Source organism: Herpailurus yagouaroundi, unplaced genomic scaffold (assembly GCF_014898765.1).
Source record: "Herpailurus yagouaroundi ecotype Mexico unplaced genomic scaffold, PumYag 203, whole genome shotgun sequence".
NCBI lineage: Eukaryota > Metazoa > Chordata > Mammalia > Carnivora > Felidae > Herpailurus > Herpailurus yagouaroundi.
In genome coordinates this window covers 25,369,086-25,396,690 of record NW_024412434.1, presented here as the reverse complement: position 1 = coordinate 25,396,690, position 27,605 = coordinate 25,369,086, and the positions used below count along the sequence as shown (strand labels likewise).

Genomic DNA, 27,605 nt, shown 5'->3' with positions numbered 1-27,605 from the left:
AAATATCATTCTTATTCTAGGGCAGGCTTAGTCCTTGGTAACATTCTTATAAAAGATTATTCATAGAAGATGGAATCCTTATAACATCAACAAATACCAGTTTAAAACTGGAAAATAAGTATATTCTCTGAATTCCTACCAAAAACCAGACTTTTTAATTGAATAGATATACTAGTCCCATAAACCACAGTTTTAACTTAGTTTCACTTTGCCTTTCTTAATATAAACAATCATGCCATTAATAAGTATTATGATGTACCCACTTAACACATATGTAAGAATGCTTTCTTGCCTATCAATAAGAATATCAAGAGAGTGAAAGAAAAACCTGTTATCTTTCATGTACTCTTAGCATGTCTGTGTGAGGTCAGTTAACTTTTGAAATGCAGGCTGCTGGGTTAAAAAAAATGCATTTTTAGGTGTGCATGTACACCTATATCTATATATCTATGTGTCTATATATCTGTATCTATATTCATATGTTTATAAAAATGTAAATGTGTATGTATCAACACATGCACGTGTATTTGCATCTTTATGAGGGTGTATACATATGGATACACATACTGCGTCAACTCTGTTCCTCCGCAGAATCCATGCCAAGCAGGAATTCATTGGTGTAAACCTTTGTGAAGGGTAAAGGAGAAGGGAGCAGAAGTGGCAGTGTTGGTCTGACATCTGTGAAAGATGAGAGGGAAGGACTGTAGCACAATTCTGAGAGATTCTTGCTAGGGTGATGGTAGTGAAGATTGTCTGTTAGAAGAGCTCCCTTATGGCTGACTCCAGTACTCCTACCAAGCACAGTCATTAGCTAGGGACAACCCAGGGAGACTGAGGCCTTGATCCCGACCCTGGGGGGTGGATCCGGAAGATGTCAGCTACCTATTCTTGGTGCAGCAGGTTGTCTCTTGAAGGGGACCTGAGTAGTGCAAGCCCAAGGCTGCCACACACATACATATGTGAATCTATATTCTAGAATGGTGAGCCTTTCTGAAGCTAAGATTATTTGTGACCTTCTCAACTTTTTATTCGTTCCCCAGGATTCTACAGTGTTACATGGATTTTTATTTATTTATTTTTTTTTTTAATTTTTTTTTAACGTTTATTTATTTTTGAGATAGAGACAGACCATGAACGGGGGAGGGGCAGAGAGGGAGACACAGAATCGGAAGCAGGCTCCAGGCTCTGAGCCATCAGCCCAGAGCCCGACGCAGGGCTCGAACTCACGGACCGTGAGCTGGTGACCTGAGCTGAAGTTGGAGGCTTAACCGACTGAGCCACCCAGGCGCCCCATTACATGTATTTTTAAAGACTGATAGGCGTTTTGAAGGGAGAGGTTATGCATAGCCAAACACGTTTCACATTCTTTAGCAATCTGTATAGGATAGGGATTATTATTTTTAAAATACTGTCATATTTCCAAGTTGGCTGATAGTTCGATCATTTCTTCTGCCAAAAAGAAGAATTATTCTTGGAATTCTATTCAGTATTGTTGAATATCACCTTTGGTTCATTAATCACCAGAAACACACACATCAGAGTTTTGTCGATGCCTGTGGTCAGAAATACTTAGACCTGAGTTTCAGATTTCAAACATCCGAGTGTATTACTTCCAATTTTGTAGGTGCAAAGAGAAAGAGTGGGGTGCAGCTCCAGCAGATACATGTGGCTAGTGTCAGAAGTGAAGTATGCAAATTCCCTGTGAGGTCGCTCTAGGAGAGGGGTCAAAAGGGAGCAGAACAAAGTAGCTCTTGTTATTGCCTGAGTGTTAGAGCCCTGGCACCAAATTCGTGTGTCAAAGCACTTCCCCAAAGTATGGAATTGAGGCCTTCAGGGAGTGAAGTCATGAGAGTGAGGCTTCCATGATGGAATTAGATGCCTTAGAAGAAGGAGGAGAAGGAGAGGGAGGGGGAGGGGGAGGAGGAGGAGGAGGAGCAGGAGGAGGAGGAGGAACAACAACCACCACCACAGCTGGCTTTCTCTCTGCCATGTGAGGACACACCAAGAAAGTGGCTGACTGCATGCCAAGAAGAGAGTTCTCACCAGACTCAACCATGCTGGCTCCTTGATCTTGGACTTCCCAGCCTCCAGACCTGTGAGGAGTACACTTTGGTTGTTGAAGCCACCCAGTCTATGGTATTTCATTGTGGCAGCCTGAACTGGTCTTCTCCCTTATGTCAGAGAAGAGAGGGAGAGAAAGATGAATCAACCATTTCTGTTTGAGGGCAACTCACATCATCTGCTGAAAATGGGAATACAGAAAATTCCTGAGTCTGATGTGGTGCCAGGAGGAAAAAAAAAGCCCAGAACAGAACCATGCGATAGAAAGCCAACCTATTGACCAGTGACTTTGTCACGTCTACAGAAATAGAAGGGGAACAGGGTAGCCCATGGATGCAGATTATTGAAATCCACCGAAGCCAAGGAGCTCAGAGACCATTTTGATCAGCGGTGCTGAGAGCCCAGGGCACTGTGTGTTTGAAACCACTTTCCCTTCTCACCCACTGTACCAGCAAACAGGACCTGACTTTGAGTCGCGGTTCCTGCAAGGGAGAAGAAAAGAACTGAGGCTACATTTTTCTAGCCCAGTTTGTGTTGTTCACGCACTCTCCATTGTTCTTTCCCTGGCTGGTGCCACACTTGTTTAAAGCTCAAACTTCACAGAGCCTGTGCCATTGAGTTTCTTTCCCCTGCCAAAGTGAACTGCTCAGATTTCTCCTTAAGTGTTACCAAAACCCCCTGAAGGAAAAGAGAAGTCGTTTGTCAGATATTGTTGAAGGCAAAGAGGGCCTTTCAGCTGATAGTAATTTTATTTTACAGATCCTTTATGGGCTTTAAATGTGCTCCTTTATATATATATATAAATCTAAATATAGTCTTAGAAAAAAATGAAAAGATAGTGATATTTGGGACTATGAAGCCACCTTTTTACTTCTGAATGGCAGAATTGCAAAAACACAAAAATGCTGTGACAGTCTATGAAAGGTTTTAAATATATATATATATCTCATAACTGTTAAAATTTAAAAATGTATTCTTTCCTAGAGTAATATATTGATGTTATTTCATCCTAAACAGGGGCATTTCTAAACTTCATATAACAGTGCTTTGTGAGCTTTAGAAAGTAATAACAATAATAATAACAACAACAATAATAGCAATTCCCAGCCTTGTATTTTGTAACTAAGAAATCTGGATCATTCAGATAAAGTTCAGATATAAGCATCTGAACGTCAGGTGCTTATCCTGAACCTATTGGAGTTCACCAATCTCTTCTGCATGTGAGATGCAATTTGATGTGTGCCTAGGGTGAATTTCTTTGAGCGCTGAATAATTTCCTTGCTCTCTGGTCTTCAGTGCTGATTAGTTCTTTCTTCTTTGGCTTGTTCATACAAAGGATGCTTTGACATAAAGAAAGCCAGGAAACATCTAGAAAAAAAGAAACAGAATTACACAGTTAAAAAAAAAAATCCAGAGACTTTTATTAGTGCACTTTGTCTACACATAAACCCATATATGGTTCCAAGGAACGGATGATATATTTAACTATGTGAGTTAGTTCATTTTAATTAAAGCAAATGTAGACTTTTGATCTACGGCATAAACAATCTAACAATAGGAAAAATGCAATCTGTCGAGGCATATTTGAGTTATTTTGCAGTAATTGGCTTGGCAGCAGCTTCAGTCACAGATTTCTGTTTCACAGATTGTCCCCAAATGAATAAAGGTTTGCTTTGAAATGTAATTAATATTACGTTCAGCTGCAAGACATTCTCAGGTTGTCAAAGGAATTTGAAGGAGGTAGCTGCAAAAAGTGAACAAAATAAAAGTGAAACTGGAAAGTAAATTAAGTCAAATTAATGCGCAAAAGTAAACTGGACCGATACAAAATGTCAGTGTCATGAGCTAGATTTTAAGTTCACTGTCCCGTGAATATTAAAATGATGAGTATGGCTACATAATTCACTGGGTCATCTGTTTATTAACAATGATTACCTTGTCTTAAACATGAAAGGGTGTGGGGGCCTGAGAGCAGAGATGAAGCGGGACTGAGCTCATCGGGGCAGCACTTGGGGAGTGAGCCCCCTGAATTCAGCACCCACCCTAAGCCATGCTTCTTTCTCAACTGCAACATCGACTGCTAGCTGGAGGCCTTCAGGTAAGTATTGAATTCTATTAGTGAAGAACATAAACACTAGTTTCATGTATTCGGATACTAATGCTTTACATCCAATACATTTCCACAATTTCCTTATGACAACCATTGCATTTTAGTAGGGGCTTTGGGTCTGTACAGAACACCGAGAGTAAATAGAAACCTGGTCGCAGCTAATCATCTCCTGAGATGTCCTACAACCCTGTATATTTAAAACTCCAAGGTCCAAGATAGACCTATTATTAAATATAAGGAGTAGGAATTGCACACACTGCTGGCATCTTAAATAGCTCCCCCCCCCCCCTTTTGATTAGGAGATTTGTGAACACAGTTGTATTCATTATCCTTGAAAAATTTGACTGTGGTAATTAATGTGAAAGTTAAAAAAATATAGATTGTAATGTATAAATAAGAACATATGGTTTATGAAAGAATAAGCTCATGAATTTTTTTTTCAATCTGTTCTACTGGCATTAGAGTTTCAGCCTTACAATATATCATTAAAAGGTGTAATTATTTAACAAAGCAGAAATTTGGTATTTTTGCAGAGTAGAATTTGTATTGGAAAATTATTCTATGTTCAAACATATAGATTGTTTCCTACTCACATTTAACCCTGTCTCTTGGTGACATATATCACTCGCATTATTTCATACCAGCCTCAACCTGTCGCACCTGGAGAATTTGTTAACACAAGTTTGGGAAGGATATTTTGAAAGGAAAGAAAAGGGGGAAGATTGGAAATGTGTCTTACTGTATATCCTAAATCTGGCTGGAAGACCAGCTTTTGAACAAGCTGTTAGTTTCCACATGGGAGTAGCATTGCTACAGTAAAATGCCAGATTTCATCCATCATAATGTCATGGCTCATATTAAAATGTCTTCAGGGACCAAAGGGAGGGATGGGCAAAAGACATCAAATCAATTTTCAGGCAATTGCTATGGTTTTCAGAAACTAAGCCCTATGTGATAGTGTTATGGCTGCACAAAGGGAGGTTATAAATAAGGTCCATACATCAAGGGAGGAAATAATTTGGAAAAAGAAAGCTGATTTGACTTTTGTGTGAATCTGAACATATGGTTAGGGCACAGCTGGGTTATCATTCTCTACATCCTTACAAGAGAAAAGAACCAAATCAACACTTCAGAGAAATTAGCTCCTAACCCAGTCTTGAAACTGATATCTCTGAAACCATATATCCCTCTTGATCAGCTGATGAGGACCCACAGTTATTTTGCGTTTATTATTTAATTACAAGAAAATCTAGTCAAGCCTCATTATTCGACAACCTTGTTAGCCAAGAACTAACCTCTGTGTGAAGATGTCATTTCCTCAGAGGGTGGGGAAGAAGGATTGGCTCAGTTAAGAGACCTGAAATGCAGATGGCCTTTCGTAAATGAAATTCCTCCTTCTTGGTTGAGCAGCTCATCGTTAAATTCATAAGATGCAAAGCACCACAGCCTATATTTGGCAATACTGCCTCTACTCTGTAAACAATCTGTCTTCCAAGACCTTAATCATCACTAAATAAGCCTTTCATAGAAAAATTGAAAAGACGTGGATAAGAGGGAACCTTGTGGTATTTCCATGCATTATTGTAACTGAAAACAAAGAAGTGAATAGTGTGACATGATCTTTCCAACAGAATAAAAATTAAGATCTAAGTGTCTGTGATAGTCTCATCTTCTATTGAGACTTTAATTATGACAGTATAAAAGATATCTTTCTTATAAACTGGAATCACAGTAAATCAACATATACAACAAAAATACTTTCATCAGTGTTGCCAGTGCATAATTTTTGTCATAATTTGAGGGAATTCAGCTTTGTAAAAGTACTCATCTTCAAATGCTGAAATTGTTATATGTTGGAAGAAGCTGTGTTTCAGTTTTCTGATCATCAGAGTAAGTTAGTACATACTCCTAACCCTAATGAAGGCCATACCATGGTGACATATTAATGACATATTAGGGGACTCACAACACCAGATGCAATTATGGGAGACAGAGTGTAAAAACAGTATATTTTTTAAAACTAGAAAATGTGCAGAGATGATTAACAAGGAGCCTAATTTTTGGAGCGACAAATTACACAAAGATTGAGAAAATAAACTGCCTTAAAATTTTGCAATAAGCATCACAGCTGGAAATAGTCTAATATTCAGCTGTCCTGGGGGTGAGGGGAAAAGATGCTTTCTTTGAATTTTTTAGTTGTGCTTTGTCCACATCTAAATAAGGTATTTCAAAGACTCTGAGGTCAAAATCAGTCAAGGAAGTCCAAATAGTTTCAAGTCAATGTAGATGACTCGTTTAACAAGATATAAACAAGGTTCTCTTATCAAAAAAATGTTTGATGCACCATTAACATTAACATGGTTCTTGCTGTTTAATTATGTAGTCATTTGATTCTCAATTTTAGTAGATATATGCAATGTGGTTTTAGTCTTCTGTCCAACAGGTTTGTTCAACCTGTGTGTGTGTGTGTGTGTGTGTGTGTGTGTGTGTGTATTAGCAATACAACACACGGAGTTAGCTCAAGTGAGTCATTGATTTATGTCAGAAGAGGAATGGTAAAGAACAAAGCTATTTTGTAGAAGCTCTTGATAAAATTCTCTGACCAGAGTGAGAGTAAATCAATCAAGGACCTCATTATTGGTTTATAATTTTATTGGAATGATCATTCTAAGCTTTCCATAGATACCATGAGACTTGTAGATTGCTGGAGCTACCGCCATCTTAAACATTCACTTTTTGGCCTTAGTTTCTGAAAGCACTGAAGGAAGCATTAAGCCAAGAAGCACTGCAGAGTAATGTTTTGTAGGTAATTGCTTTCGAAAAATGATGAATCTTGATGCGAGTTGAGAGCATTGTTTCTGTTTTTATATTCCACCATTACTTTGTCATTTTTAATTAATATACACCTACAAGAATATAATGTTTACTCCTATATCACAGGATTCATTCATTTAGCAAACAGTTGTTGAGAGTTTGCTATGCAAGATCTAAGTGCTGGGGCTACCAAAAAGAATGATGAATATTATTATTATCATTGCTGAAATGTATTGAGTATATCAAGCACTTTCCATACCAAAATCAGTTAATACTCATAAGAACACTCTAGGTTAATAATTTCTATAATCCCCATTTTATAGATGGGGGAAGTGAGCCTTTGAGAGCTTAGGTGGACCTTGCCTAAGGCAACAAAGATGATAGGTTGGAAGGTAAATTCAGGACTTCCTGACTCTGAATGTTTGGCCATCTGAGCTCTCAAGGAGCCATATGTCATGAGATAAGGGTTATAAAAACAATATATCATTCAAACTGGAGCATCTTAGAAGACATAGGGAACAAAAAAAAAAAAATCACATTGAAGGTGGGTCATGAACTTTTGAGGGAGTTTTCTTTTTTTTAATTTTTAAAAAAAAAATTTTTTTTTCAACGTTTATTTTTGGGACAGAGAGAGACAGAGCATGAACGGGGGAGGGGCAGAGAGGGAGGGAGACACAGAATCGGAAACAGGCTCCAGGCTCCGAGCCATCAGCCCAGAGTCTGACGCGGGGCTCGAACTCACAGACCGCGAGATCGTGACCTGGCTGAAGTCGGACACTTAACCGACTGCGCCACCCAGGCTCCCCGAGGGAGTTTTCATAACATCATCACTGACCTATCTCAGAGAAAACTCCACAAACCCTGCTAAGCTTCTATTTTTTTCACCTGCTCTTGGAGAGAGAGCCCCCCCTGAATTCAGCACCCACCCCCAGCCATGTTTCTTTTATGTCTTCATTGTTCAGAAGAATGTTGGGTGTGTGGCTAAGATCCCTCAAGGGTCTTTACGACGAGTAAAGAACCGTTGTAATTCCTGGCATAAGAACTATGCTCCCATATCATAGTCCATTTCAGTATCAGGACTCAGCAATTTCTCTACCCCCAACACACGTGATACTCACCTCAGTGGAGATATGCTGGGTCCTGCACAGATTTAAACATACAACTTTTCTTCAGACCACAAAGTAACAGCTCCTAACTGCACCCAAACATGGCTTGCTGCCTATGATTTGTTTTAATAAGCATGTATTCTGTTGATCAGTAACGCGGCCACTCAAATAAGGAACTTTGAACTTGGAATCAACACCAAAGGAAACTGTAACAATCACCCAGACCATGGCCTAAATCAAACATTATGTTACTCTCATAGATAAAATTCAAGGTAGGTAGGTGGGTTGTTTAATTGGATGATTTGGGAAATTAAAAAATGCAGCTAAGCAGTTAAGAAGTGAAGGGATCTGGAGTTCAATTGTCGGGTTTGGATTTTGGCTTCATTGTTGGCTAGCTCTGCATTTTGGATAAATTCACCCTAACCCTCAAATTTCTTAATGTGTAAAGTAGGAAAAAGAATAGTCTCTCTCTCTCTCACACACAGTTGCTATGAGAATTAAATGAGATAACCTACATAAGCCCTTTAGATAAGTGTCTTGGATTCACTTAACACTAAAAAAATGGGAAAGTAGATAGCTTTTGTGAACCAGCGACTTAGGCTAAAAGTTGTAATATCTGTACTTATCTAGGTATATATACTTAAAATGGATGGCTCCAAAGCTGAGAATCAGAAAACATCCTACAGGCAGCAGAAGGAAGCAGGAGAGTGGATTCAGACTTCCATGTGATATTGTTTGTGCCAGTTAGGAATTTGAAAATTAAATGTTTTCCTCCTCTGAAAATTTTATTATTGTTTTGTCTCTTTTGCATGTTTTTCTTCATTGAAGTTTCCTTTTTCTCCCCCATTCTCTTATCTCTCTCTTTCCATGTCTTTCCATCACTTCTTATATCTTCCCTCCCTTCTCTTGTCCATCCTTTTGTTGGCTTCCTCTTGTCTGCTATTTCTTACTACAACTGTATTCTTTACTCTTATTCTCTATTTTTCCTTATCAACTTATTACCCTTTTTTTTTTTTTGCCTTCTCTCTGTTCTTGCTTTATTCTATTGTAATATTCTTCAGCTAACCCTTTTACTAGTTCCTTGTATTCACAAATATAGTCAACCATGTAAAGGACTTTGACCCTCTGGGGGATGGACAATACTTTTCAAGTATTAACTAGCATTAATACCTGCTTGCCCTTCATTCACTTGTATCCCAGAGTTGTTTTTGTTTGTTTGTTTGTTTGTTTTTGTTTGTTCTTTCCCATCTAGGACACTGTGGAATGAGAGAGCAAAAACAGTGAGGAATTTTGTGCTTTCAGGTTCAAAAATTTAGATCCAGTAGTAAAATAGGGAAAAGTTGAATGTGTAGCCTTTGAGTTCTGTACAAGAAGCTCCATGCTGAGGGAGAAGAGCAATAGCTAGAGAAGGAAGACTGTTGGAAGCCAGTGTGGATGATAAAGGTGACTCTGCCATTTCCCCATCTTTTTGGTATGAGAAGATAGAGGGTTAATAGATACTCTTTAAATATGGAGATCCCAGAGTGGAAGAGATTATATTTGCTTTCCATTTGGAAATCTGGAGGCAGCAGCTTTTTACATGTGCCCCGCACCACGGTGGGGAAGTAGTCACTACATTGGATGCAGAGACAGAGGCATTGAGAGCGAAGTCATAATGTGTGTGGATATTTGAGCAGCTAAATATTTCTAGTGTCTGCATAGACAAGGAAGGAAGGAAGATAGATACATCAAAAGAAAGAAGAGCCGTAGATCCAAAGGGTTACCAAGTCTATGAAGAGAGGATTTTAAAGGGTGGGCTGTTCATTCAGTAGGCACGTCAGGATTTGTAAACTTAGATGCTGTGGATATTGGTTCTAATAAAGACCATAAGGGAACAATTACACATCTCAGTGAGAGCTAACACAGGATGGATCAAGGCCATGCAGTGTTGTTTTCCCCCCCATGAGTGTTTTCACACTGCATAAACCCCTGAGGTTAGAATTGATCCTAAGGAGAAACAGATATGGGAGGAACATTGCTGAATATGATGGCAGTTACCTAAAAGTGCCCAGGTTAAGTTTTAGCCATGTAACTGGAATGGAAACTCTAAATGGAAATTAATGCAGTTGGGGGTCACACCAAGCTTTTTGACTTTAGAAAAGAAAAATACCTACGTGATATTTCCCATTCTCCTGTGTCTGCATCCGTTCACAATATTGCTAGCATTAATATTATAATAGGTGTTTACGGCATTCATCCATTTAGTATGGCTTTTGGAATCAAATAGACATGACTTCAAATTCCTATTCTATTCCTTGCTAACTGTATGACCTTGGGACAGATACTTATCATTTTCAAGCTCCACTTTCCTTCTTTATAAATTACGGATAATAATATGTAGCATAATGATGGGGAAGAGCGTGGCAGCTTACAAATTGTGGCACTTACTAAATGGTAGCTCATATTAATAATATTATAAGCATGTGTAATTTGCCATTTTCCAGATTGATAAACACAAATCATAAATCTGATTTCTTTTGTAAACATTTGTCAACAACACAAAGTTAGTGTATTTTAGTTTGAGTGATCAACGTAGTTTTTGCATGCAGTTACTTTCAGAATAAATTAATTATTATAGTAGATGTATTAATTATATAATTAATAATTATAGTAGAACTATAGAACCATTCCAGGCACACAAAGGTGCCTTCCTAAGTTTAGGAAGCCTTTGCAACATGGGAAAATGTGCAGCGATGGGTCAAACACAAAAAGAATTATGGGGTGCCTGGGTCCCAGCTCTTGCCTTTGGGTCAGGTCATGATCTCACGGTTGCTGGGTTCAAGTCCCATGTAGGGCTCTGCGCTGGCAGTGTGGAGCCTGCTTGGGATTCTCTCTCCCTCTCCCTCTCTCTCTGACCCTCCCCTGCTCATGTGCTCTGTCTCTCAAAAGAAATAAATAAACTTAAAAAAAAAAAGACACAAAAAGAACAAGATCATGGCATCAAGGAATACAAAATAAATATGTGTTGGAAAATTTATTATTTTCTGAATATTTATACAAAAGCAATTTTTATTATTTATTTTTAAGGCTGTAATACTTAAAATAGTTTAAAAAAATTAACTCAATTTGTAATATGTTAAAATGTGCTGTTATAAGAGAGAAAGATTATAGAATCACAAAAAAAACAAGTTTCTACTCCAGAATATTTTCACCCTTAATAAAGCAGAAACATTTTTATGTAATTGTCCAAAATCATCTATTTTCCTACATTTTAGATTTGTTTAATTTGTTACAGTTTTTAAATGAGGTTTTATATTGTTATTTTTCTGTGTAAGGTATATTTGAAATTCATACAACATTTAAGTGTTTGAAACTCACATGTTTTTCGTAAAGTAAAATGAAAATTAAGCTGTAAATCAAATTACTGAATGAAACTACTCCACTTAATTGGTAAACCATTTAAATCTTCCCTATATTGAATATATTGGTACAGTTTTCATCTACAGATTGTAACAATAACTTATTTTTAAGATCTTGACTAATATAATCCCCATCCATATCTATGTTTCAGTCCTAGAAAAGATTGATTTGTGCAGTATTTGAATGCATTTGTCTTCATTATTAGAAAGATATTGGTTGATCTGATAATCATTTTAGGGAGGATGATGTTTTATCACTGAGGATGTAGCACTTTTTCTCACTATACTGAAAATCCCATGTACGAGCACCCTGATAGGTTTTACATTATAACCATCTTAATCTGCAGAGAAGCAAGAAAAAACAAGCGTCACTTACATTTTCCCCAGGAAACTCAGGGTCTATATGAGAATTTATAGAAAACCCTTTCCAGGCATTGTGTTGTTCTAGGGAGTTGTAAATCAGACGTGGCTTAGAGAGAGAAGATGGTTTCTCTTGGCCTGTTGATCGTTGTCTTAAAAAGTGGTATTTGTAGGTTGAAACAAACAAAGTATTGAAAGAGAATTACGTTGGGAAGTCTCATTAGGATTTGCATTTCATAATCACAGACTCCCTCCATCCTTCAGAATTATACAAAGTCACTGTGTTTTCCTCAGCTTGATGGCCCTGCCATCTTCTGTCCTTCCCAGCAGCACCTGCATTTGGTCTGCTCCTTGCCAGCAGTTAGGGCTTACCCTTCATGTTATTAGGCAACATTATTTTGGTTAGTCTTTGATTGTACTGTTTTCTCTCTGCATGCCCCTTCCCACCTAATTTTCCATTTATTTACCCTTCAAAGGCTTCTTTATACTCACTGTTTAGACCTGCACTTGGCTTTCCACATTGGAAAGATTTATTGTCCCCATTCTATTATCACGATCATGACTTGGTGAGTAAGAGTGTATGCAGCATTGAAGCTATCACCATAGGCCTCTTAGAAGCACACACGTGCATTAAAACTGGGCAAATGCACTTAAAAATGGGTTGGTTTTGAATATTTTTAGTTTTGAGCAGCCAACTTTGATCCTACAGCTCTTAGGATTAGAGAATTTTGTACAGTGAGAATTTTTCTTTTAGCCCATTGACTTTCTACCTGCTCAAATTTCCTAATCCTACAAAATCATTTTCTTTGACCAAACCTTTTACTCTCTATCTCATTCTTTCTAGTATCTATAGAAAAGAGCAGACAAATTTAGCTTGGATGCATATTGATTTGAAGTTTGGTTCAAGAAACAAACTTTAAACCCAGGTTCAAGGTCATCATTATATGTTACTACAAGACTGTGAATTCTCACTAGAATGTAAGCTCCATGAAGGCAGGTGTTTTTGACTCATTATTTACTTGCCTATCCTCAATGCCTAGAATCCCGCCTGGCATATAGTAGCTATTCAGTAGAAATTTGTTCAACAAATGGATCATTCTTCTCCATAATCACCAAAACTGAAATCAAATAAATTGCACACATACAAGTTTATTATGTTCCTCAAAATTTCACTAAATAACTTCTCAAGGCTCTGTTTTAGGGATAATAAAAATTAGATGTATCTGTTTACAAACCTTACAGTCATTTTTTTTTTAATTTTTTAACATTTATTTTTGAGAGAGACAGAGACAGAGTGCCAATAGGGGGAGGGGCAGAGAGAGAAAGAGAGGGAGACACAGAATCCGAAGCAGGCTCCAGGCTCCGAGCTGTCAGCACAGAGACTTACGTGGGGCTCAAACTAATGAACTGTGCTCATGACCTGAGCTGAAGTTGGACTCTCTACCAGCTGAGCCACCCAGGCACCCCAAATTTACAGTCATATTAAGAACTGAAGACAGCATTGAACAAATGGAAGTATTTCATGGGAATCTGGTTAAAATATAATTTATAAATAAAGATTTCATAACTTGACATGAAACATATGCATACATTTGTATATACACACAGGAAGAGTGAGTGTATTCACTCATTACCCACACTCTGCCTGAGACCAAATGAACATAGATCTTGAGCATCTAATATGGGATAAAGAAATCTGATGAAGGAACCTTAAGTCTTCTTAAGGGGAGAAAACAAACAACTTCTATCCATACCTTTGCAGTAACTGAATGGAAGTCAGTGGGGGAAATAGGCTTCAGTACGTGGAATTTTACTGTCTAGGCACATTTTTTTTCAGAGGATAACCTAATGCATTTCCATGGTAGGGTAGGAGAAAGTAAGCAAACCAGGAAAACAGTCAGCAGCAGAAAGAGAGCCTGAGTCTGGGGCAGGAAGCATCTCTCTGCATGGTCAAAAGGTTGCTCCCATAGTGCTCCATCACCTCATTTGTGACACTAAGGGTGAAGGGGACATCACAGGGCTTGCCTGAAATGCCTGGATGTCACCAATGGAGGTAACTATTAAGACTGCCTTATGTGAAGTCTGACTCTTCTAATCAGCCCTTCCTTTTGAACTTTGAGGGGTTTGTGGGCTGAAGGAATTTTATCTCCAGGACCTTCAGGGAGGGATTTATTACTCAAAATTATCCTAAACTTGTGCCAGGATCCTGATGGAGGCAGGAATTTGAGGGAGTGAAATCTCTCAAATATAGAGAATTAGTCTCTTAACTAAATTTTCTGTTGTAGTATGTTGGGATTTGTTATTTCCTTTTTGACAGTGCACTGTGAGTTTTAAAAGATAACTATGTTTGGCCAGAAAGTGTATTTATCTTTATACTACGTGTGTGTGTGTGTGTGTGTGTGTGTGTGTGTGTGTGTGTGTGTGTTTTGAAAACGCTCAGCTAAAGAGGTATTTCAGGTTGAATAACAGTTGAAAAATGAAAACTGAAAGTGAGTCCTATTGTGAAGAAAAGACCCCTTTGTAATGAAAACACACCCTCTTGTGCCACTTACTCAAAAAAAGATCCAAGAAGAATTTTCTATCCTAGTGATTCTCAATCCTGCCTCAAAGAGCTTTTTAAACATACTTATTTCCAGGCCTCATCCCAGGCCAATTAAGTTAGAATCTCTTGATGTGGAGCCCAAGTAACATTATGATTTTTAAAAGCTCCTCAATAGTTCAGACATACAGCCTGAGTTGAGGAGAATTGATCAGACCCTGTTCTCATGTGTTAAGTGTCAATGGAATGGTATTCCAGAAGTTGGTTTGTGGAGCAATATTTGTATTTGGAAATACATTTTCTCAAATGAACAGTGTTATACATCGTGGTTAATTCCCTAGGTCTTTCCATAAAAGCCTAATTAAGCCCACTGTATCTGAAGCTTAGTACTCCACTAATGAAATTACAGAACTTAATCACCATGAATAACAGTGTTCTTGCAAAAATAGGCTCTGAATTCTAAGGGCAGAAGGATAGAAAACAGACTTTTGCCTGTAGGCCAGTCAGGAGCCCAGCTCTGTCACTCCCTGCAGACCTCCCTCCAAGGCATGTGTCCCCAAAGAGTTTGCCTCTCAAGTCCCTGCTTTTCATCCATCAGGTCGAGTTTAACCAGCCAGCTTTGCTTCCACTGCTCCAGCAGTGTTCCTTGCCAGGTGCTCCTTCCTTCTCTAGATACAGAGAGAGGACCTAGTCCCCTGGCTCTCTTCGCCGTGTGGGGGGGGGGGGGGCCGCGCTTGGCTGGCATTGTTTTCTCCTCTACTCTCCCTTACTGCTTGTTAAGTAATGGGTTGTCTTCTCCTAGCAATGTGAAAGACACCAGAGATGAGATGAATTTTCCTATGCTTATTCCTTTCATCATTTTTTTCCCACTAACAAGCATCCATATACTTTACTCTTCCAGTAAAGGATACTTTTGAAAGTAAAATGGGTGCAACATAACTGTGCTGGGACAGCAGAAGTAAACTGAGACAGCTCTAGGGGAAAAGAAATGTTTGTTCCCCCTAAAAGTGAACTTTTGGCCACTCAAAAGATGGGATAAGATTCATCTACATTTCGTCACAGACACTGAACGCCTGCATGGCTTTAAAATAGAGTAGGAATGAAGTTGAATGGGGAGTGTTACCATTACTAAGGGAGATAGGTATGAGGCAATAATAATCTTAATTTATTTTTCCCTTTGCTACACAAATTACCACTCTGATCCAGAATCATCACTCTGCTTTGGGGTGACATTCAGTAATGAGATGTGTTGGGTGAGTAAATAGTTGGATAAGGAGAGAGAAGTCCTTACCTAATAGTAGTCTGAATAAAAGGAAATGAATTGAAAGTCCACAGGAGTTCTAAGATATAGAGACTTGTAGCCACTGAGTCACTGACAAATATGTTGGCTATTGTAGGTCAAGGGCATTCTTTTGTCAGGGATAACAGTGAGCTAGACAAAGAAAAATGAGAACTCTTCATAAAACCCAAATGTTAAAAAGGGAATAAGTAGTTCTGGGACTTGAGAGCTTTTTATACCACTGTCCTTTGTTAAAAAATACCAAATTTTAATGAGCTGAGCTATGTCTACTGCTTCTTATCCAGATGCCTTCCCGTGCCTCTTCTTTCCAATTGTATGCACATGGCTGGCATCTAGTGAGTCAAACCAAGATGGCAGTATCTGGTGCCTCCAACTCAGCTGGGAGTGAGTCCATCTCTACTTATGTGGACATCTGTCAGAGGACATTTCTACCCCTTTCTGCATAGCAAAGATGGAGAAAAAGGAGCTAGGGAAATCAGTACGTGAAATGTCAACCTCATGGCACATTGATTTTTTGGATTTCCTTATTTGTCCCTCTGGGAAAATCATTCATATGACACTTGGCACAATTAGTCATCCAGCCTTATGTACTGGGATTTTGAATGCCTTCAGTTTTTGAGCAGACTGGCAATATGTCCAATATGATTGATCTTGTCATTATTTTCCTTCAGTTTGAATTTATGATCTAATGATCAATTTGATCTCTAGGGAATGTTTGAAAGTGAACTGATTTACTCCTTTTTATCAGTCCCATTTTCCTATTTCAAGATATCTGACAGCCAAATCAAGTCTTTTGGCCCACGTAAAAATCAATTATTAGTATTAGAGCAACCAGATACTATTATTTAATATCATTAGAAATAATATATCCTTAAAAAAGAGTTTTCTTAATATTATGTCTATTTTGTTAGATTTCTAATATCCAAATTGATAGATGCATAAAAATTACTCCAAAGGAATATTCAATTATTTAAAAATAATTATTAAACATATGCTATTTGCTGTACACTTTGAAATTTATAGATGTTTTATTTGCTCTTCATAGTCAATACCTGAAATAGCATTGTTTTTGAAGATAGGAAACAAACTCAAAGATAAGTAATATTCTACAATTATATAGCTTTAATGGCTGAGTCAAGATAAAAAAAAAAAAAAACTTTCTCTTACTCAGAAGCTTGGGTCTTAACTACTCTCTTCTTTCATCCGTTGCTAACATATTTTTTTCATAATCTTCCTCCATACATTTGTCTTTTCAATTCTGGAGAGTGCCAAAGAAATCTTATAACATTCAGCTGGCTGCTCCAAGAAAACTTACAGTGACTGTTTTGAAATTATTCAATCCCTGTTTGTGCTATAGAAGAGATTTTTCTTGAGCATAATGGTGATCATGTGATTTGATTTCCCCAAAATCACTACAGGATGGTCAGACTTCTTAATAAGTCTTCTGAGGAGCCAAAAAGTATGCCCTCTTATTGTCTATCCAAGTTCATCTCCTACCCCATTCCCAAAACATAGAAATATTTTTGTAGCAGTCCATGGAGTTCCTAGAACACTCTGGATTTCCCACATGTTTGTACCTTGGTGTATGGTCTTTTCTTTGCTTAGAATCCATCCTTCATCACCAAACCTTTCTTACTTGCCCAAGTATCTCCTACTCATTCTTCAAGACTAGCTTAGAGTTTATCTGTCTCCTGAGTGTTACTCTAGCTAGGTACCCCGAAATAGTATCTTCCTGTCACCTGGCCTCTTCCTACAGCTGCCCTATTCCAGATCCCCAGCTTCCCTGACCTGCACATACATCCTCTGCATCTTTCTAGCCCACCTTGGCCTCTAATTGTGACACTATGCAGTAATACTGCCTTCTTGTCTCTCTTCACCACTACATTTTTGACTTCTCAGTTGCAGGAGAAACTTCATCTAGCACAGCTCCTGGTACTTCTCTCATGGTTAATAAAAATGGAATATGTACATAAGAGAAGAAATAATTTAAGTATGAATGTTTAGTATACTACACTCAAGAAAGAAAAGTTATTAGTCTGGGTTGAAGTTGAAACTTCAGTGTATAATATGGAATATTAATAGTTTTATAGTACCACATTCTGCATTCATGAGCTGTTGTTACTTTTGTCCCCTGACAAACCAGTCATCTTTCATTAGACATAGACAACACTGGAAGTCAGCCTGTTTTTATGACTAAGATCACCGGGAGGAGACCCTAGGGGAAATGTGGATTGTGCAAAGGTCTGCATTTCTCATGCCTAATAACGGAGATGTCATCAAAAGTTGGTCCAGTGACATGATGCTTGAGTAGTGTGATTGTGTGATGGGCATTACACAAGCGCCTGATGGATTCCTTCCAGAATCTACAGTTATTCAAGAGTGATGCAGAAGGTAGAATCAAGCAGATCCAGACTGGAGTATAGCTATACCATTTACTGGTGCTGTGGTCTTTGACAAATAACTCCTCTGTTCCCAAGGGTGTAATTACACATAGAATCTCAAAGGGTTGCCATAATGCTTAAAAAAACGAAACAGCGGCACCTGGGTGGCTCAGTTGGTTGCGTGTCTGACATCGGCTCAGGTCATGATCTCACAGCTCATGAGTTTGAGCCTCACATGGGGCTCTGTGCTCACAGCTCAGAGCCTCGAGCCTGCTTCAGATTTTGTGTCTCCCTCTCTCTCTGCCCCTTCCCCACTCATGCTCTCTCTCTGTCTCAAAAATAAATAAACATTAATTTTTTTTAAATGAAACAGATTAGCTGTTACAATGACTACTTTGTAAAATTTTTCTTAGGTCCATTTTTGTCCTGCTATTTCATTGACAGGTTAATTGGATCTTCTGATACTTCTAGCTGTGGGAAGCTGTTTATTTCAGGATCATTTTATAAATCTAGATCCATAAGCTGCTTTGCTCTGTGGCCAAAAAAGCAAGTCACATACTGTTGGCAACTGCTTAGGGAGAGCTAAAGACAGGTTGGTGACCGAATGAAGGTTTTCTAGATTCTCTATCATGAGAAAAGGAATGAACTACATTGTCTGGGCTTGGTCAGTAGCTAACCCATTGGTTCAGATTTCACAATTCCAGCTGAAAATTTAATTTGTACTCTATCTTGGAAACTTGGGTTTCCAGCTGGAAACCTAGAAGTAAGGCCAGAAAGAATAGAGACAAATAGGTTGGCTGGACCACAGGAGCAGTAGGGAAGGGGACACGGGACAATGCAGGCAAGTTGAAGCCAAATGGTGGGAAACTGCCCTCTAGTAGCTACTCTTCGCTGCCACCAGCCACAATGGCTGTTCTCATTTTTATGTGACTAAATTGTGGGGAGTTTCTTGCTTCATCATTTATCTCACTCTTACCAAATCATCAGGAGAAAGATGAGAGATGCTGTTTCAGGCAGAGGGAACAGCATGCTAAAAAGTTCTGCAGAATTAGTGAGTAATGAATATGGGAGTATAAAAGGCCAGTGTAGTTAGGAGAGAAAGAGGGGGACACTGTGCTAGATGAGACTACTACACAGGGAGCCATGAGTCAAGGTGAGTTGTCTTTACCTACTGTGAAGTTAGGAATCACCAAAGTGTACTAATCAAGGAAGGGCTGACATGAGTTGGAGGGAGGACAGAGTGAGTGTGGAGAGGCCATTACACAGGCTATGATGGTAGTTCAGGTGAGACTTTACTGTTACTTAGAGTAAGGCAAGGACAATGCTGGAGAGCAGTTGACTGTTGTGAGAGCGTTTGAGAAGGGAAAATGGACAGGACTCGTGCTATGTTTGTTATTGGAGGTAAGGGTTATATTAAGAGTAACATTAATTATTGGGTCTTGCATAAATAAATGGAGAATGGGCCCTTTCAGAAATAGGAATCTGAAAGAACACCAGGAGGTGACCAGCTTGAAGTGGGTGATTCAGGGAGTAATAATATATCTCACGTTAGATGTGTTGAGTTTGAAGTGCTTTTTAAATAACTAAGAGCACCACAACTACATTGTCAGGCATATGGTTTATGCTTAAATGAGAGTTTGGATCATGATTATAAATATGCGAGTTATCTGTGCACAGAGGGAAATTAAAGCCAAAGGCATGAAAGATAGCCCCCAAACAGGGAGAATGAAATGGAACGGTACAAATATTTCATGTTACATAGTACAGAGAAAGTTTGACAGAGGATAGAGAGTGGGTGGTTGATGAGGCAGGAGACACCAAGAGTGAACCATACTGCAAACCAGGGACTTAAGGGATGAGGATGTGTCAGTGCAGCCCTTCAGTTGTAGCACATGTACCACTGTTGGGAGGATGCTCGGGGGAGAGGGCGGTGGAAGGGGGGGGGTGGCTGCTGTGTGTAGGAGAAGCTCAGGATGTATGAGAAATCTCTCTACCTTCCATTCACTTGTGCTGTGTGAACCAAAAGCTGCTCAAAATAAATAAATAAATAAATAAATAAATAAATAAATAAATAAAGCCTTAATAAATTTAAAAATTGTAAGAGACGTAAAAAAGGAAAACATTGGTTTATATAGCCAAAGTAAGAGAACGTTTTTTATTCATTAAGAGAGAGAGAGAAAGTGTGCTAGTGGGGGAGGGGCAGAGGGAGAGAGAGTGTCTTTAGCACCCTCCATGCCCAGTGTGGAGCCCAACACTGGGCTCAGTCTCAGGACTGTGAGTTTATGACCTGAGCCAAAATCAAGAGTTGGATGTTTAACAAACTGAGCCATCTAGGTGCCCCAAAAGAGTGGTTTTCAAGAAAGAGTTTATCATGTCAGTTGCTACCATGAAATGAGGTGAGGACTAGAGATTACCTGTTGAATGGAGTCATAGTTTCATGTGGAAGGAAAACTGAGAACGTTGAAAGATTTAGGATCAGATGTATATTTACTTGGTACCATATATTTTTGAAATCTTATAACCTGTGTTTCCATTTTACAATACACTTGTGAAGATATTTCCATGTTGTTAAATATTCTAGTAGAGTGCTACCAAAGTTTATTAAATGCATTCCATGTTGCTGGCCATTTACTTTGAGTACAACTTTTTGCCACTATAAACAATCCTGTAATGGGCACCCTTGTAGCTCTCTCTTTATGAATATAATTATGTCCTTCGACTACATTTCTAGAAGTGTAATTGCTAGGTTAAAAGTTGTTGTATTTTTTTCAATACAGAGTTACATAATCACTAAGATGTTATTACCAAACCATTTTCAGGCTAAGGCTGCATAGTACCCAAGTGTCTTTTCTCTGGAAAATGAAGTGAGCTTAAGTAATTTTTTAAATTGATTATCCATATTCAGATTAGTCTATCTGTGCCCCTGAGACTAGTTTAAAATGAACCATGGTATCAAACCTTACTTCCAAAAAACAATAAACTGTTAACATTTATTTCCCACTATGGCAGGAAATCTTTCAAATTGGTAGGTTGATAGGTATAGAAGGATAGATACAAAGAGAAAGATGGATGGATGGATAATGGATGGGGGGGTTAAGTAGGTAGATGATAGACATTTAATTCTGTTAAGATTCCCTTTTATACCTTTATTATTTCTCTTTAGATGTAAAGTGAATACAGAAGAGCTAGATTATTTTTGCCTAGTACGATGAGTGAATTCTCATGTTCAATTCCAAGGAAAAATTCTAAAGTATGTACACCTAAGTAATGGTGATATCCCAAAAGAATGAAAGAAACATGGAATTAGCTACTATTGAGGAGAATTAGAACGGTCTGTGTGCTCTATGGAAATCTTAAGGTTGTAAGATAAATGTCTCATGGTAATCAGAGGATTATTTGCACAAAAATTTGAATTTCATGATGTGTTTCAGATGTCATATTTCTTTTTTTTTTTAATTTTTTTAATTTTTTTTAAATTTTTTTTCAACGTTTTTATTTATTTTTGGGACAGAGAGAGACAGAGCATGAACGGGGCAGGGGCAGAGAGAGAGGGAGACACAGACTCGGAAACAGGCTCCAGGCTCCGAGCCATCAGCCCAGAGCCTGACGCGGGGCTCCAACTCACGGACCGCGAGATCGTGACCTGGCTGAAGTCGGACGCTTAACCGACTGCGCCACCCAGGCACCCCTAATTTTTTTTCTTAACGTTTATTTATTTTTGAGACAGAGGGAGACAGAGCATGGATGGGGGAGGGTCAGAGAGAGGGAGACACAGAATCTGAAACAGGCTCCAGGCTCTGAGCTGTCAGCACAGAGCCCAACGCGGGGCTCGAACTCACAGACTGCGAGATTGTGACCTGAGCCGAAGTCGACCGCTTAACCGACTGAGCCACCCAGGCTCCCCCAGATGTCATATTTCTAATCTTCAAAATAAGCTGTTGAAAAACAGAGACATGCTTTCCACTAAAAAGAATGAGAAGAAGAAATCAAGAGACGAGGAAGAGAATGAGAACAGGGAGAAGGACAGGAGGAGGAGGAGAGGGAGCTGAAAGGAAAGGGGACTTGTACTCAAAGTATGCTAATTACAGGATTAAAAAAAATGAAATGGCATAAGCAATTAAGCAGCACTTTTTCCAACAAGAAAGAATATGGAAGCCTCTTCTGAGAATGTATTTGTTTTCCTCAGTGGAGACCAAAGTTGAAAAGTAGGCAAGATGGCCCTCACTACCTGAATCCACACCTTTCCCACTTTGGAAGTTAACAGTTTTAATGGGAAAGCCGTTAGGAGAATAAAGCAAATAATAAGGTCCTTTGCGTGGAATGGGGATTAGGTACCAACAGCTTTTTTCCAACCACTTAAAAATGGGAGATGTTTCTAATACAGCCTGTCTAAAATTAAAATTGAGAAAACTTATTTTTTAAATGCCACTGTAATAAATTGGACTTTAAGTCCTTGATGCTAATTACAGCAAAAAGATTCTGAGATGAGCTGCTGTGAGGCACATCTAGTTCATTCGTGGAAAAATGCAGTGTTTCACAGGGTATGCCTCTCATTTGGTTATCGTAAAAGCTGTGTCGGCCACACATTTTTATCTCCTTTCTTGCTCAGGTTTCAAAGTCATAAATGAAGTCCATGAGCATTCTTAACTTTGGGAAATTGTGCTTTATGGTCATCTTAGAACACGTTATGTTGTTCCACATTTTTCTTATTACTTGTTTTGATTTAGCGAGATTCCCTCTAGCTGCAATTCACACATGAGCCATAGGAAGTGTAGGGAGCCACCTGTCAGGAACTTGTTTTAATTGTGTGTGACATAAAGGACTTCCATTAAATCTTTTCTAAAGACCCTTTCCAGTGTGAAAATGATAGGGTTCTTAGTCTCATCTCTTTGCAGTCTTTGTTTTTTTTTTTTTTTTTAAGTTTCGCTTTTACATACTCTTCATGAAAGACTGTGGTATATAGTTCCCAGTGTATAATAGGATTTCAGTGTGTTCATGTCCCATTTGGAGCTATAAGGTCTCACCCAATTTGCAATGGAATGGTATCCCAGGTATTTACTCAGGCGGCCACAGTTAGAATGTGGTTTCTGAATCTTACCGTACGTATACATTGCATGTACTAATACATACATTACAAGGAAATGTGTGATTGCTAGTCCTGTAGCTCCAAATCAGCTTGGTTACTATTTTGATTACTTATTTATATATTGATAGTTATAAAGATATTTGATTTATATTTTGCATTTCCTTCAAAGGACAAGCTTACTGTGGTTTAAATTGTCATTTTCAGTATGAAATAAAAATAAATTGCTTGTCTTTCATCTGTACATTCGTCTTGTGAACATTTGCTGGCAGAGAGAGACTTCCTCACAGAGCGAATGGGCCTTGGTCTGCTTCCAAATAATATTCTGTGCAACTGAATTTGGTTTCATAATTTCAAACAGAACAGAAATTAGATGAATCTTATCTTCCCTATTCTGAGAAAACTAAATTTGTTAATCCTCTGCGCAACAGAGTTAAATCGAAAGATTCAGATTTGGAGAAATTACAATTCTAGCGTCTGGTAACCCATTCTTCCTGATTTCCTCCTCCGCTATGTTACTGTCATCTTAAGTGACCCGAAGTAAGGAATATAAATGCGTCATTTCCCCTTTAGTAAGTGAGTATTACTACAGGGGTTTGTATAAATTGTTAATTTGTTGAGAACCTTGTGCGGGAAGGGTGCTTTAAATTACATTTATTATATAATCAATTTTGAAAAAGTCAAGGATATTTCCCAGTGCTGTGTTACATGTATCATGATTTTTTTTTCTCCTCGTCTCTCCTGCCAGCTTGTTTTATCCCATTATCCATCTTAAAGGAAGACATCAGTGGGAAAGTAGTGTAAAAGATAGAAAATACTCCACAAGTGAAAACTTTTTTTTAGTATTACTGATTCCTGAGTATTATATAATTATTTTTTTTTTAAAGACTAATAATGCCTTTCAGAAAAAAAACATAGTAAATTTAGGAGAAGTTTTTCATTAAAGGACGTTTCTCATCCAGTATCTCCTTTGGAAAATCAGACCTTCATGGAGATGGGAGTATCATCTTTATACTAAATATCCAGCCCTAGTGGTCACTTTGGTAAATCGCAAGGGGCTCTGAATGTGGCTTTACCAACTATTTAAGCCCAAGGTCAGTTGCGTTGGAATGTGCATCCTGAGTGACAGGCAGGAATGAGGAGGACATTGGAGAGGCTCTAGGAGGCATTCACCCAGCAACAGCCCCCTTGTCTGCATCATGTCATCTGTAGAAGTGTGTGACTGTGTCATGGGTAGAGTAGTAGCAATTATGGACTGTACACGGTCACTGCAGTGTGCCTCCACCACGTCCTTTGTCTTTGGGAAGAAGCCCTCTCCTTACAAAATCAAATAGCTCCTTTCCGTTTTCCTGTCATGTTAACCTCCCAGGAGTGTTTGCTGCTTTCAGTCGCTCCCTGATCACAAAGCACCACTTTCCTTTGCTTTTCAGACAACACAGCCTCCTGACTTTGCGCCTAAATCTACCACTGTCCCCTCCCAGGCTCTGTGATCCCCTGACCCCACGCTCCTCCTTTGCAACCTCACACCCACAGAATAGGCAAGAATGCTGCTAATAACTCCAAAACACACTTGCATCTGGTGCAAGCCCTTTTCTCCTGATGGACCCACCCTTCCAACTGCCCGTCCACTCTGATGTCCTGCAGGCACCGCAGACTCGTGGTGCCCGCGTATCTTGTCCTTTCTGCCTTTCAGCACCAGCTCATCTCCTCCCGCGTTCAGTTCCAAGTGAACTCCCTCCCTCACGGCCTGACAGCACGGGTGGTCGTCTTTGTGATCTCCTTCTCCACTGACCACCTCCACCAGGCTGTCACTGAGCACTGTCACTTCTTCCTCCTAAATTCGCCTGGAAGGCAGATCACAGGCAGAGCTCTGGAGCAAGACTTCTTGGCTTCAGACTCAGCGTTAGCCTTTTGGGAATGCCTGAGTTTGAGCTGATTTGCTCTTTAAGTTGAATTATTTCAACTTTAAATAGAAAAGGAGTACCTGTATTATAGGGTTTGTGTGTGCAGGGCTGGGAGGTGGGGGGTGCTGAGAATTTGATGAGACAGTGCAGGAAAAGTGCTGGGTCTAGCCTACAATAAATAGGCAGGCATGTGAGCTCTTCTTCTCTTTTGGCCCCACCCTGCATCCTGCCCTCCCCTGCCTCCTCCTGCAGGCCTTTTTCAGGAGGGTCACTTCAGTTGCTTCCCCATTGACGTCTTGCCTAAAATCTCCTCCAGGATCCAGTCTGTGCCGTACCCTGCAGACCGATTGATTTCTTTTTTTTAAACATTTTTTTATTTATTATTGAGAGACAGAGCGTTAGCATGGGAGGGGCAGAGAGAGGGAGAGACATAGAATCTGAATCAGGCTTCAGGCTCTGAGCCATCAGCACAGAGCCCGACGAGGGGCTCGAACCCATGGAGCACGAGATCATGACCTGAGCTGAAGTCGGCCACGTAACCGACTGAGCCACACAAGCGCTCCTGATTGATCTGTCTTAAATACAAGGATGTTTGTATACTTCCCTGCTTAGTACCCTTCATTTACTCTCCATTGCTTCTCAGATTCTCACCCAGGTGCATGAGACCCCTCAACACTTGACACTTAAGCTTCACCTTGGTTCTGCTCCTCAACTGTCCTGAAATTTTAGCTCCTGGGATTCACAACACTCCCTTTCTTCCTGATCTGTGCACATGCCCTTCTCAACGTTAAGAACATTCACTCCATGTTCTTAGTCACCAGGGCCAATCCTGCCTGCCCTTCCTCTGAGTCCTTTTCCCCAATTTCAGTTAGATGCCCCTGCTGCGTGTTCTCACAGCACCGACACTGATCAGAGCATGTGTCTTCTGTTTCTGAGATCTTCTTTGAACAATCTCTCTCCTGAGACTGTTCTGTCGGCTTCTATCCTGTGTGCTTAAGACTATGCCTCATACAAAGCAGCATTATCTTATGCAGAATAAATGGGCTCTGGTGGTAACACATGTTTGCAGCCTTCACTGGGGTCTCGGAGACAGAATTTCTGGAGATAGGTCTCACCGGTGTCCCCAGGAACGTATATGGGCTGGCTGGCTGCCAGCCACAGATTCCTTGCGCCCTGTGTTTTGGCCCTTATTTTATTTTGCAAATGAGGAAACTGAGCAGAAAAATTTAGTGACTTTGAATCATTCACCTAACTGGAGGACAGTTCTCTTTGCACTACTTCACTTCATTAGCAAGGAGACAAAAACAAGGAAGCGTAATTGACCTAGTAGGCTTGCAAAATCTGAGGAACCAGGAGCACCCGAGAGCAGACTCAGACCCGAGTGACTGTGTGTGGGTGATGAGGAGCCTGGCAAACCAAAGAGTCAGAAGCACCAGCAGCATCCTGTCCCCAAAGCAGGAAGAAAGCAGGAACACTGTTGCCCAACGCAGCCGCCTTCACGAGGACTGAGGGAGGGAGAAGAAAACATCAGTGTTTTCAGCAATAACAACACATGTACAGAACAGCACTGACACAAATATGTCAAAAACACAAGTGTTTAAAAGGCATTTTCCTCAACAGAGTACTTTTATACGCTTTAAATAATCCTTAAGTATAAAAATAAGAGTTATGCATGAACTACACATTAGGTATTTTTCCTTAAAACCCCTCAAACTGGATTTGAGGACAAACTCTGCATTTTTTATTACTTAACTAGAAGAGAATATTTTAGATATTTTTCAGCTTCGTTAAACATCAGCTCTGACTAAAAAAGTGTATGCCTAGGTGGGTGTTGATTAATGGTGCTAAGAACACTTTGTGTAGGATTTTATGCTAATTACCCTTTATACCCTAACCCGTGTCAGTTTTAACAATCTAAATTAGCATTTTCTCCTAGGACTCAGGGAATGTGAGAATTGTGAAATTGGCTCAGTAAGCTGAGTTAGCAGTGAGAAAATTGAGATGTTCTCTATTTCTATATTAACATCTGCTGCTTGTTCGAAGTGTGATCCTTTCAAAATGATGAAGATGTTGGGGGGAAAAGAGAGAGGAGAGGTATGGCATACTTTATATTTAAAAAAAAGACAAACAGGGGCGCCTGGGTGGCGCAGTCGGTTAAGCGTCCGACTTCAGCCAGGTCACGATCTCGCGGTCCGTGAGTTCGAGCCCCGCGTCCGGCTCTGGGCTGATGGCTCAGAGCCTGGAGCCTGTGTCCGATTCTGTGTCTCCCTCTCTCTCTCTGCCCCTCCCCCGTTCATGCTCTGTCTCTCTCTGTCCCAAAAATAAATAAACGTTGAAAAAAAAATTAAAAAAAAATAAATAAAATAAAATAAAAAAAAGACAAACTAATATTTGACATTGTCCTCAACAGTTTCAGGTAATCAAGGCTGGGATAATGGGTTTTTGATAAACGTTGTGTGAGAAATTGATTGTATTATTATAGACAAAACTATTTTAGCTTCTTTGTTATTTTGGCACCTGCATAATAGAAAACACTGTACAAGACATTT

The 27,605-nt window shown here is 39.3% G+C and overlaps 2 long non-coding RNA genes across 3 annotated transcripts in view; one reads left to right on the top strand and one right to left on the bottom strand.

Annotated features, from left to right (window-relative positions):
• LOC121014836 (uncharacterized) overlaps window positions 1-27,605 on the top strand; it is a 587,966-nt gene that overhangs the window by 20,349 nt on the left and 540,012 nt on the right. The gene's annotated exons all lie outside the window — the stretch shown is intronic.
• LOC121014832 (uncharacterized) lies at window positions 1,578-8,241 on the bottom strand. Of its 2 annotated transcripts, XR_005783452.1 has the most exons (6): window positions 8,104-8,241; window positions 5,467-5,528; window positions 4,765-4,831; window positions 2,335-3,429; window positions 2,044-2,171; window positions 1,579-1,712 (listed from the first exon to the last, which is right to left on the bottom strand). It is a non-coding gene; the product is annotated as an uncharacterized LOC121014832 (long non-coding RNA). The 2 variants fall into 2 exon arrangements; XR_005783451.1 differs by having other exon boundaries at window positions 1,578-1,712; window positions 2,044-3,429.